The sequence below is a fragment of the Crocuta crocuta genome, unplaced genomic scaffold (assembly GCF_008692635.1).
Source record: "Crocuta crocuta isolate KB4526 unplaced genomic scaffold, BGI_CrCroc_1.0 scaffold225, whole genome shotgun sequence".
Taxonomy (NCBI): Eukaryota; Metazoa; Chordata; class Mammalia; order Carnivora; family Hyaenidae; genus Crocuta; species Crocuta crocuta.
The window spans coordinates 1,904,483-1,914,857 of NW_027530408.1; the positions used below are offsets into that span (position 1 = coordinate 1,904,483).

The window sequence follows — 10,375 nt, forward strand, 5'->3', positions numbered from 1 at the left end:
TGTCCCCAGCCTCTGCCAGTTACTTGGAAAAAATAGTACTTATTGACTTTGTCAATTATATACACTTCCTCCTTCTTCCACAGTTTAGAATGCATTTTGGGGCTCCTGTCTTAATCTGTTGTGATAAAAAAATTGCTTTTTTTTTTTTTACATTCTATAGCCTTCCTTTCAAGAATTATAATATTTGTATACCATTTTCTTGCTGTGATTATTTCATTTAATTAAATGTTTAACCAAGTTAAATGTTCATCATGAAGCCTTTTCTCTCATGACATCCCAGTCTGTGAGTCACTTGTTTTTATTCATCTCTTGTTTGTCTGCATTATGTCTTTTGATAGCTTCCCAGGAAGGGAAACGCATAACTTAGAACCATCTAGTGAGTTGTAAAACTAACTACCAAGTACACCAAGGACACTCATGAGATTCTTATCAGTGAACAAAGACAAAAAAAAAAAAGAAATGAAAAGACAACAAAAAGAGAATTTATATAAGAAAAAAGGGAAGAGGGGAAGGGGGGAAAAGGGTGCTAGACTAGAAAGAATTTTGTTTTTCTAATTAAGGTGATTAGCTGGTGGCTCTCCAAAAGACCAGTCAGGCAGTCTATTCTGGCATAAATTGACTAGGTCATTAAAGAATGTAATTTTAGTTATTTGCGGATTTTCCAAAAGTCTTGAGACTTAAGCTCTGCAGGACACATGACAGACTATCTATAAACAGTTTTTGCCTATGTCGCCACCTTACACTCCATTTCCCTTGGCAGAATTTCTGGGAGAGATAGACCTACAAAGTCATTGCCAAGTTTGAAAACATCTTCCAGGTACCATCACAGTTTATAGAATTTTGTGGTCTTAACATTTTCCCTTTAAACTTCCACAGATATTGTTCCATTTTCTTCTGGCAAATGAGTTGCTAGAGAAATCTGCAGCCACTTGATTTTTTTCCTTTTTTATCCCTAAATCATATTTGTCTTTTACTTATGGCCAGAGAAGATGATTTTACCAGGATCTGTATTAGCCATTTGTCTGTCTGTCTATCTATCTGTCTATCTATCTATCTATCTATCTATCTATCGATCTATCTATCTATCTGTCTATCACCTATTTATTTCTGGAACACAGTAAACCACTTTAATCTATAGTTTTATGTTTCCCTTTGTTTTAACAAAATACTGTTGCAACTTAATTTTTTTTTGTTCCAATAATTTTCTTTTCTTCCTCAGGTGTACTAATAATCCATATGTTGGATCTACAATGTAAGCCACTGTCTTCATATTTTCCCTAAGTGCTTTAATCATTTCTGTTTTTTTCTTTGAATTTCGTGTAGTTTTATGTAGTTTTTCATGAGAGTGGCTTTTGAATCACAAAACATTTGTTATAGTTATTTAGCTTTTAAGTTATATTAGTTTATAAAAGTAACACATGTAAATTTATAGTTTTTATTGTTTTAAATTTCAATTTATAAATATTGTAATTTTATTTATATATGTACTATATTTTACAGAAAATGAGAGCCACTTTGGTAAGCTTGAAATAACTGAACAAATTTATTTCCCTTAAACATTTGGTCCTGGTTTTACTCATATTTATGAAGTTATTATATATTTAATCAGCATATATAAATTTGATATACATGGTTTTTCTTTTTTATTAATTGCAAACATTTTTATTGAGCAAGTGGTAGAGTTACATGCAGTTATAAGACATAATGCAAAGTAATCCCATGTACTTTTACCCAGTTTCCCTCAGTGATAACATCTTGCAAGCTATACCACACTATCACAACCAGGAAGTAGACATTCATACAATCCACCAATCTTATTAGGATTTTCCCAGTTTTGCTTATACTCATTTACATTTGTGTGCCTGTCTATTTCATTCTACATAACATTATTACATGTGTAGGTTCTTGAATCCACCACCACAGTCAAGATCTAGAACACAAGGATTCTTCCTATAGCTTTTTTGGTTATACCCACATTTTCTTCTCTCCATCAGTCTCCTCCTATCATACCTCCTGTTTCTAACCCCTTCAACAACTAATCTATTCTCCATTTTAAAAATTTCATCTTTCCAAAACAGTTAATTAAATAAATGGAGTACACTAAGTAACTTTTTAGGATTTTTTTTTTCACTAAATTGTTAAATGTATGTGTGTAAAGTTGTTTATTATATTTCCTTATACTTTTGATGTCTGTAGGGTCTGTAGTGATATTTCCTGTTTTATTCCTGATGTTGGTAAATTGCATGTTTTCTCTGTATTTCATGTCATCTTATTGATCTTTTCAAAAAACCAGCTTTTGGGTTATTGATTTCTCTATTTTTTTCCTGGTTTCAATTTTATTAATTTCTACTCTTGTTTTATATTTCCTTCTCTTCTACTTTATCTTTTTTTTTTTTTTTTTTTTTTTTTTTTNTTTTCATTTTTTTACATGTTTATTTATTTTTGAGAGAGAGAGAGAGTATAAGTGCAGAAGGAGCAGAGAGGGAGACAGAGGATCCAAAGCAGGATCGAGCTCAATGTGGGGCTCAAACTCACAAACTGCAAGATCATGACCTGAGCCGAAATTGGAGGCTCCACTGAGAGCCACACAGGTGCCCCTAAGATTTTATTTTTAAGTAAACTCTACTCCCAGCATGGGCTTGAACTTACAACAACAAGATCAAGAGTAACATGCTCTACCAATTGAGCCAGGCAGGTGCCCCACTTTTCTACTTTCTTTGGGTTTATTTTGCTCTTCTTTATCTTTTAACTTGAGAGTGTTCCTTTTCTCTTAATGTATGCATGTAGTACTATACATTTCCTTCTTAGCACTGCTTACCTGTGTTTACAAATTTTGATATGTTCTATTCATTTTAATTTCATTCAGTGTATTTTTCAATTTCCCCTAGAATTTCCTGTTTGACCCGTGAATTATTTAGAAGTGTGTTGTTTAGTTTCCAAATAGTTCGGATTTTCCTGCTATCTTTTTGTTATTTATTTCTAGTTTGATTTCATTGTGGTCAGAAAACATATGATTTAAATTATTTTAAATTTGTTGAGGTTTGTTTTATGGTCTGGTATATGGTCTACTTTGGACAATTTTCCGTGGGTACTTAAAATAGAAGTATATTCTACTGTTGTTGGGTATAGTGTTCTATACATGTTGATTAGATCCTGTTTTATTTATTTTATTTTATTTATTTTTTTAAATAGGCTTTATGCCTAATATGGGGCTTGTACTCACAACCCTGAGATCAAGAGTCACAGATCTACCAACTGAGCCAAACAGGTGCCCCACATGTCAATTACATCCTGTTGATTAATGGTATTGTTGAGTTATTCTACATCTTTGCTGTTTTTTTGTCTAGTTATTCTATCAGCTGTTGAAAGAGAGATGTTAAAATGTCTAATTGTGAGCTTTGTCATTTTTCCTTTCAGTTCTATGAGTTTTTGCTTTGCATATTTTGCAGTTTTTTTGTTTTGGACTTATACATACAAGGTTGCTATGTCTTCTTGGTAAATTGACCCTTTTATCATTATATAACATTCTCTGTCTCAAATAATTTTCTTTCCTCTGAAGTCTACCTTATTTGAAATTAATATAGCCATCACTGCTCTCCTTTGATTAATGTTTGGATGATAGGTCTTTTTCCATCCTTTTACTTTTAACCTGCCTATATTTTTATATTTGAAGTAAGCTTCTTGCAGATGGTATATAGTTGAATCATGGTTTTAAATTGACTTTGACAATCTGTCTTTTAATTGGTGTATTTAGAACATTTACATTTAGTATAATTAGTGATATTTTAGGGTCTAAGTCTGCTATTTTGTTATTCATTTTCTGTCTGTTTTCTTTGTTTTTCACTTCTGTTTTCTTTTTCTTGTATTTCTATAGGTTACTTGAATATTTTTTAGAATTCCATTTTGATTTCCCTGTGGTATTTTTTTAACCTATAGTATTTTTAAATGTCTCTCTTTATACAGTTTTTTTAAAGGTTGCTTTGGGTATCACATAACTTACCATGGTCTTCTGCTGTTTTCAGTTTACCAATTTGTCACCTTACCTCCTTTTGTGTGCTTTTAACCTCCTCCATTTATAATTGTTTTAAATAGTTCCTTTACATACATTTAAAGCCAGTAGGTGGCCATAGTTTTTGTTTTAATCATTAAGCACAATTTAGAAGATTTAAGAAGAGAAAGCAAGACTATTGTGTTACTTATATTTTTGCTTACTGTGTTCTTTTCTCCTTCCTAATGTTCTAAGATTCTTTCCTTTATTGTTTCCTTTCTGTTTAGAGAACTTCTTCTAGCTATTCTTTTAGGCTAGGTCTCCTGGCAACAAGTTATCTTACTCTTCCTTTACCTGAGATTGTCTTGATTTCTTCTTTACATTTACAGTATCTTTTTGATAAATTGACCCTTTGCAAATTTCCCAGTGGGTTTCTTCCCAAATTTCAGAAGTTTTTGAGCCATTGTTTTGAACACTTTTCCCACCTCACCCTTGTTTCTCCTCTCTTTCTAGAACTCTGATAAAATGAACATAAAATTGTTTTGTTAAAGTCTCACAGATCACTTAGTCTTTGTTCATTTTTATTTTCAGTCTGTTTAGTCTCTGTTGTTCAGACTGGGTATCTCTATTGTTTTATCTTCTAGTTCATAGGTTCTTTCCTTTTCCTCTTCCATTCTGCTACTGAGCATTTTATTTTGGTTTTTGTGTTTTTCAATTCTAAAATTTCCTTTTGGTTCTTCTTTACGTGTTCTGTGCCTTAGTTGAGACTATATTTTTCCATTTATTTCAAGTGTGTTCACAATTACTTGTTGAAGCATTTCTGTCATGGCTACTTTAAAACCTTTGTCAGATAATGTAACATTTCTGGCATCTCAGTGTTTGTATCAATTGACTGCCTTTTTTCATTGAGTCTGAGATCTACCTAATATTTGGTAACATAACTATTTCTGATTGCATTCTGGACATCTTGGTGTTATGGTATGTTGTAAGATTCTGGATCTTAATTATATCTGTTTTAGCTGTCATTTTCTGACACCACTCCAGCAGGGGCATGGGGAGCATTGCCCTCTTACTGCCACATGGGGGTTAAAATACAGGTTCCCCACTCACCCTCCTTCACACCTGAGGTGGGGCCTTCTCATTACTGCTGGGTGGGGGTGGGAGTTCTGGGTTCCCAGGAGACCTCCAGGGATACTTTCCTGGCTGGAAGAGGTAGAAGTGATGAAATTTTGGGGTGATGGAGGGTTAACAGGGTCTACAGCCGATGGCTAAGAAAGAATTCTTGAAGATATCTTTGGTCCAAAAAGGTGATTTTATTAAAGCACGGGGACAGGACCCATGGGCAGGAAGAAGAGCTGCTGCACTAGGATTGTGAAGAGTGACTGGTTATATACTATGGAGTTGAGAGACAGAGGTCAAGTTAAAAGGGAGGCCTCTAGAGGGTCTTTGACATGCTAAGGAGGACTCTTAAAATACCTGAGGCCTTGCTATGATCAAGCTAAAGTTGTTTTCCCTCTAGTAAGGCATTAACATTAAGACAGTAGGGAGTTCCTGGAGAAACTTTTTACTCTGCCTGCCTCAAGTGTCTGTCAATGGGCTGCAGGTTATAAGGAAATTTAATTTTACCTGCCATTTCCTTCTTGCCTTTGTTCCCCATGTCACTATGAAAGGGTGATGTTGGAGCTTCAGGGAACCGAGTCTATAGGTTTCTGGAGATTAGGCTATTGAAAGGATTGCCTTGTTCTTGCAGTTTACTAAGATATTTGTAAACTGATGGAGACCCATGTCCTGTATGTCTATGATCTCTATCAGTTGGCCATTTGTTTTCTTTCCTTTCCTTTGTTTTTGGGCAGCCAGGAGTGCCTGAGGACTATCACACACATCCCACCTGTGGGGGTTTGTGCTAGCTTGTATTTTGCCTCAGCCTGCCTCAAGCTCCCTCATCAGAAGTGCCTGGCTGCTCCTCACATGACACAGTGGGGGTGGGGTGGCCCCTTGATTTCTGGGTGGTGATGAAAGTCCTCCTGTTCACTAGGCCTATGATAACACTCCAGTGGGAGAGTGAGGAGGAGGGTGCCTTTTTACTGCCGGGTAGGGGTGGGAATTAGGTTCTCTATGGTCTCTGCTGATGCCGCAGGAAGTGGCCAGGGTTCATTACCACCTGGAAGGCGTGAAAGTCCCAATTCCCTACTGGGCCTTCTCTGACATTATCTTGGTGGGATGGTTGTGGCACTTTATCACAAGATGGTGAAAGTGACGATCTAGGTTACTATTTGGCTTTTGCTGGTTTGAGTGAGGAGAACGTTTGGATGAGGTAGGACAGTTGTTGTCTCAAAGTATTCTTTCTTGTTAGCTTGCACTTTTGGGTAGAGAGAACAACAGGCTTTTGTTAGTCTTTTGTTTTGCATTGTTCTGTTTGTGTCTTTTGACATTTCTGGGTTGCTGGCTTCTTTAAGCTCCTGGTCTGGGAATTGGAGGCATAAAAAACCACACTCCAGGAAATTTACCTCTTTGTTTTTCCTTGAATCCTAGGGTCCCTAGATAGTCTGCCTTCTTCTCTTCACCTTTTAGTCTCTTTACACTTACACTTGTTTTATATATAATGTTCCGAGTTTTTCGTTGTACTTAGTGGGAGGAATAGGGAAAATTATGTTTACTGTATATTCTGTAATTCCTAACTTTAAAAAGAATGTTTATTTATTTTGAGAGAGAGAGCAGTGGGGGAGGGGCAGAGAGAGGAGAGAGAGAGAATCCCAAGCAGGCTCCAGGCTGTCAGGGCAGAGCCCCACAAGGGGATGTAACTCATGAACCATGAGCTCATGACCTGAGCCAAAATCAAGAGTCGGATGCTTAACCAACCAAGTCACCTAGATGCCCCTCCATAAGTCCTAACTTTTTAAAGCATATCAAATGGATGTACTTGTGGGCTATAAAGCAAAACGTTTCTCTGTGCTGTACGTAAACAACTCTTGTTGATCTTAAAATATTGTAAATCCAGCTCTCTTTAATATTATAATACTGTTTGCCAACTTAGTCGAATACTCTTACCGATGTGATGCGGGCCAGGAGGGACCTGTCAAGAAAGAATTCTTGAGACATTTTCAGTGTAAAAAGGTGTTTTTATTAAAGCGTGGGGTCAGGATCTGTGGGCAGGAAGAGCTGTAATGGGGTTGCGAGGAGCTATTGATGATAAATTTTTAAGTTGGTGGTAGTAGAGATAAAGACAAAGGAAGTTTCCGAAAGGATTATGGTATGCTAAAGAAGGCCTAGGGATCCTGAAGGCCCAGCTATTGTCCAGCTAAAGTTGCTTTTGGCCTCTAGCAAAGCATTAACATTAACCCAGTTGTAAGTTCTTTGAGGAATGACAATTCTGCCAGTCTCAAGTATTTGTTAATGGACTGCAAGTTTTAGGGAAGTTTAATTTTATCTATATTTCTTTTGCCTTTCTTCTCCTTATGGTTACATCTACCCATTTAAAACTGTAAGTCTGAGATCCATTTCACTTTTTAAATTGGAAAGATTTAATGTGTTAGATTCTCTAATACGCCAGATTGTGCAAACGTCACAAGGACTTTCGAAAACAAGGATAAACTTGATATTCTTTTTTAAAGTTTATTTATTTTGAAACAGAGAGAGAGACTGAGCAGGGGAGGGGCAGAGAGAGGGGGAGAATCTCAAGCAGGCTCCATTCTGCCAGTGCAGAGCCCGATACGGGGCTCAAACCCACAAACCATGAGATCATGGCCCCTGCAGAAACCAAGAGTCGATGCTTAACCGACTGAGCTACCCAAGCACCCCATAAACTTGATATTCTTAAATTTAACCTTAAGCACAAAGAGAACACTATGGCAGCAGGGTCCTGTAGGTCCGTCTCTTCAGATGGGACTGTTTATAACCCCATTGCCCCTGCACAAATGATTCTTTCATAATCTTTCATAATCTTTCAGTCATACATCTTGTTTGGGTAAAATTCTATAGCACATACTAGCATGCTTCTCCAATGGGTTAGATTCATCTAATTTATTTACCTCCTGATTTTTGCATCTGGCAACTGGCCGTCGACAATTTTAATGACATTCCAGAGATGGAGAACCTAAATCCTGTGGTGTTTAGGAGCATGTGTGTGGCAGTCAGGCTAGATCTAGGTTTGAGTGAGTTCCAACTGTGCACTTAGTAGTTGGGTGTCCTTGGCTAAACCTCAGCTTATTCTTCTATAATAGGGTAACAATCTCCATTTGAAAGGGCTGCTGTAAGGATTTAACAAGTGCAGTTTATATGCACTCATTAAACAGTAAATAGTAATCTTCTGTTCCACAAGCATTTACTCAGCGTCACTGCTTAGTTGGCTCTAGTTTTTGTAGCTCCTGTGATGAACGTGATTGCCTTTTTTACATCTTTCCGTGGCTCTTACAGTTCTTTCATCTCAGCCTGTTGGTTTATCCATTGTGACTGGGAAATCAGGCTTTCTTTGATTTCCTTGGGAACGTGAAGCAGTTATTAACTGCAATTTTATTCTCTTTTCTCAAGATGATCTTCAAATATACTATTCCCCTCCATGCTCTGCTCTGCTCTTTTTCCTACTATGTTCTTTTCCTTTTTTTTTTTTTTTTCCCCTGTAGAAATTCTGTATATCTTTTGTGCTGCTTTTTGTTCTGGTTACTCACCTCTGAGTAATTAGAGAACCATTTTATCCTCACCTGATATTGTCCCAAAACAGTGTCAGTTGATACATCTTGATTCCCTTCCATATTTATCTGGGCATCCATTGCTTCTTAACCTCCACCCGTGGTGGAGGCCGGCATGCTGACACCTTTTTTTCTGTTCAGCCTCTGAGCTCCCTTAAGAGGGTCTAGTAGAACGTTTCAGCGGCAGCCTTCCTCTACAAGCTTTGTTTTTACTGTCTCAATGTGTTGAACATCTGTACTGTAGGCTCTCTAAAGAGGTGGGGGCATGGCTTGTTGCCTGGGTTTTTGATTTGTCCCTCTGTTTTGGGGAGAGACAGCCACTCTGTTGAGAAAGTTGGGCCTTTGTTTTCTGAGTCGCCAGGCATATTTCTCCCAGTTCAGATCTGGTCTGTGGCTGTGATTAAGTGGGCTTGCCTTCCAGCCTTTCCCGGGCCCGTCAAGGAACCCTGGTCGGAGAAACAGTGCCATCGTGTGGCCACTCTGCATTCTCTGCAGGCCTGCTCCCACTTCTTTTAAACCTGTGGGGGGGAGTGGGTGGGGCCTGTGGGGTCAGAAACCAAATGGATGTCTCTTGTTCTTCCTGCCACCCTCCTATCCTCTGCTTCCTCGGAGGCTGGACGCCCCTTCAAGCTGAGGGCAGGGGACCTGCCTGGCCTTCTGAGACTCCTCACAACCATGTCCAGAAAGGGGACTCAAGACTTGGCTCCCTTGAGTTCTCCCTGCACTGGGTTTTGTCTTTATCCTAGGTCGTTTTTATTTTTCAAACTACCAAAAAGACAGTTTTTGTAATTGTGATATAGTAGCACCATCTTTTAAAGAAATATCCTGAGAAAAGTGAGAAAGCAAAATGAATCTTAATTTTTCTCCATTTTTCTGTTCCCAAGCCTTTTCTCCAAGCCCATCTTATTTTTTTAAAAAAAAAGGCTTTTTTTTTTTTTAAACAATCATCCCACCTTTTGAGGTACACTGTCCCCATGACCTTGCCCATATCCTACCACAGGGTACATTCAGACTGTCCCTCCTCTATATTAAAAACCGGATCTTATGTGTTGTTAGCTCAGGGCTCTGCTATGCTCTGAGCTTCTGGATTCAAGATGATCAGGGGCTTACACTTCAGCACCTTTCAAGAAATAGGAGGATTTTGACTCTGATCTCCTAGATTATAGTAGCCCATCCCAGGAGCAGTCTGCTACTTCTGGATGTAGCAGGGGAGTTTAATATGATGGCCTGCAAATCACCATGCTAGTTGCTACCTCGCCCAGTTACCCACAAAGCTAGTACACCTTGTCAGTCACCGCTTGGTGTCAGCCGGACCACTTTGCACATTCCATCAATGAGGGCAAAAGAAAGGGCAGTGATGGGCAAGAGGTGGTGAAATATTAGGTGCCCAGAAACTTCTTTCCTCCCCTACGGAGGGGAGCAAGGAGCCGGACAAACTGGTACCTCACGATCTAGCACATAGGAACCCCTCAAAAGTGGTTGCTGAACTTAATTAATCCTAGGAGACAGGGTACTCTCACGGGCAAAAAAAATCTACACGCCCCTCTGCCATTTCTGCGATGCGTCCCCCGGGCCGCGTGGTGGCGCTGTGACTCCGCGGAGGCCCGGTGGTGCTTCGGTTCTCCGGGACGCGCGCGGGCTTCCGGGGCCCTCAGAGCAGCGGCGACCCGCGGGGCGGTGAGTGCGGCTTGCGGGCCTAGGG

At 38.7% G+C, this 10,375-nt stretch overlaps 1 protein-coding gene across 5 annotated transcripts in view; it reads left to right on the forward strand.

Annotated features, from left to right (window-relative positions):
* R3HCC1 (R3H domain and coiled-coil containing 1) overlaps positions 1-10,375 on the forward strand; it is a 41,958-nt gene that overhangs the window by 23,699 nt on the left and 7,884 nt on the right. The window lies entirely within an intron of this gene.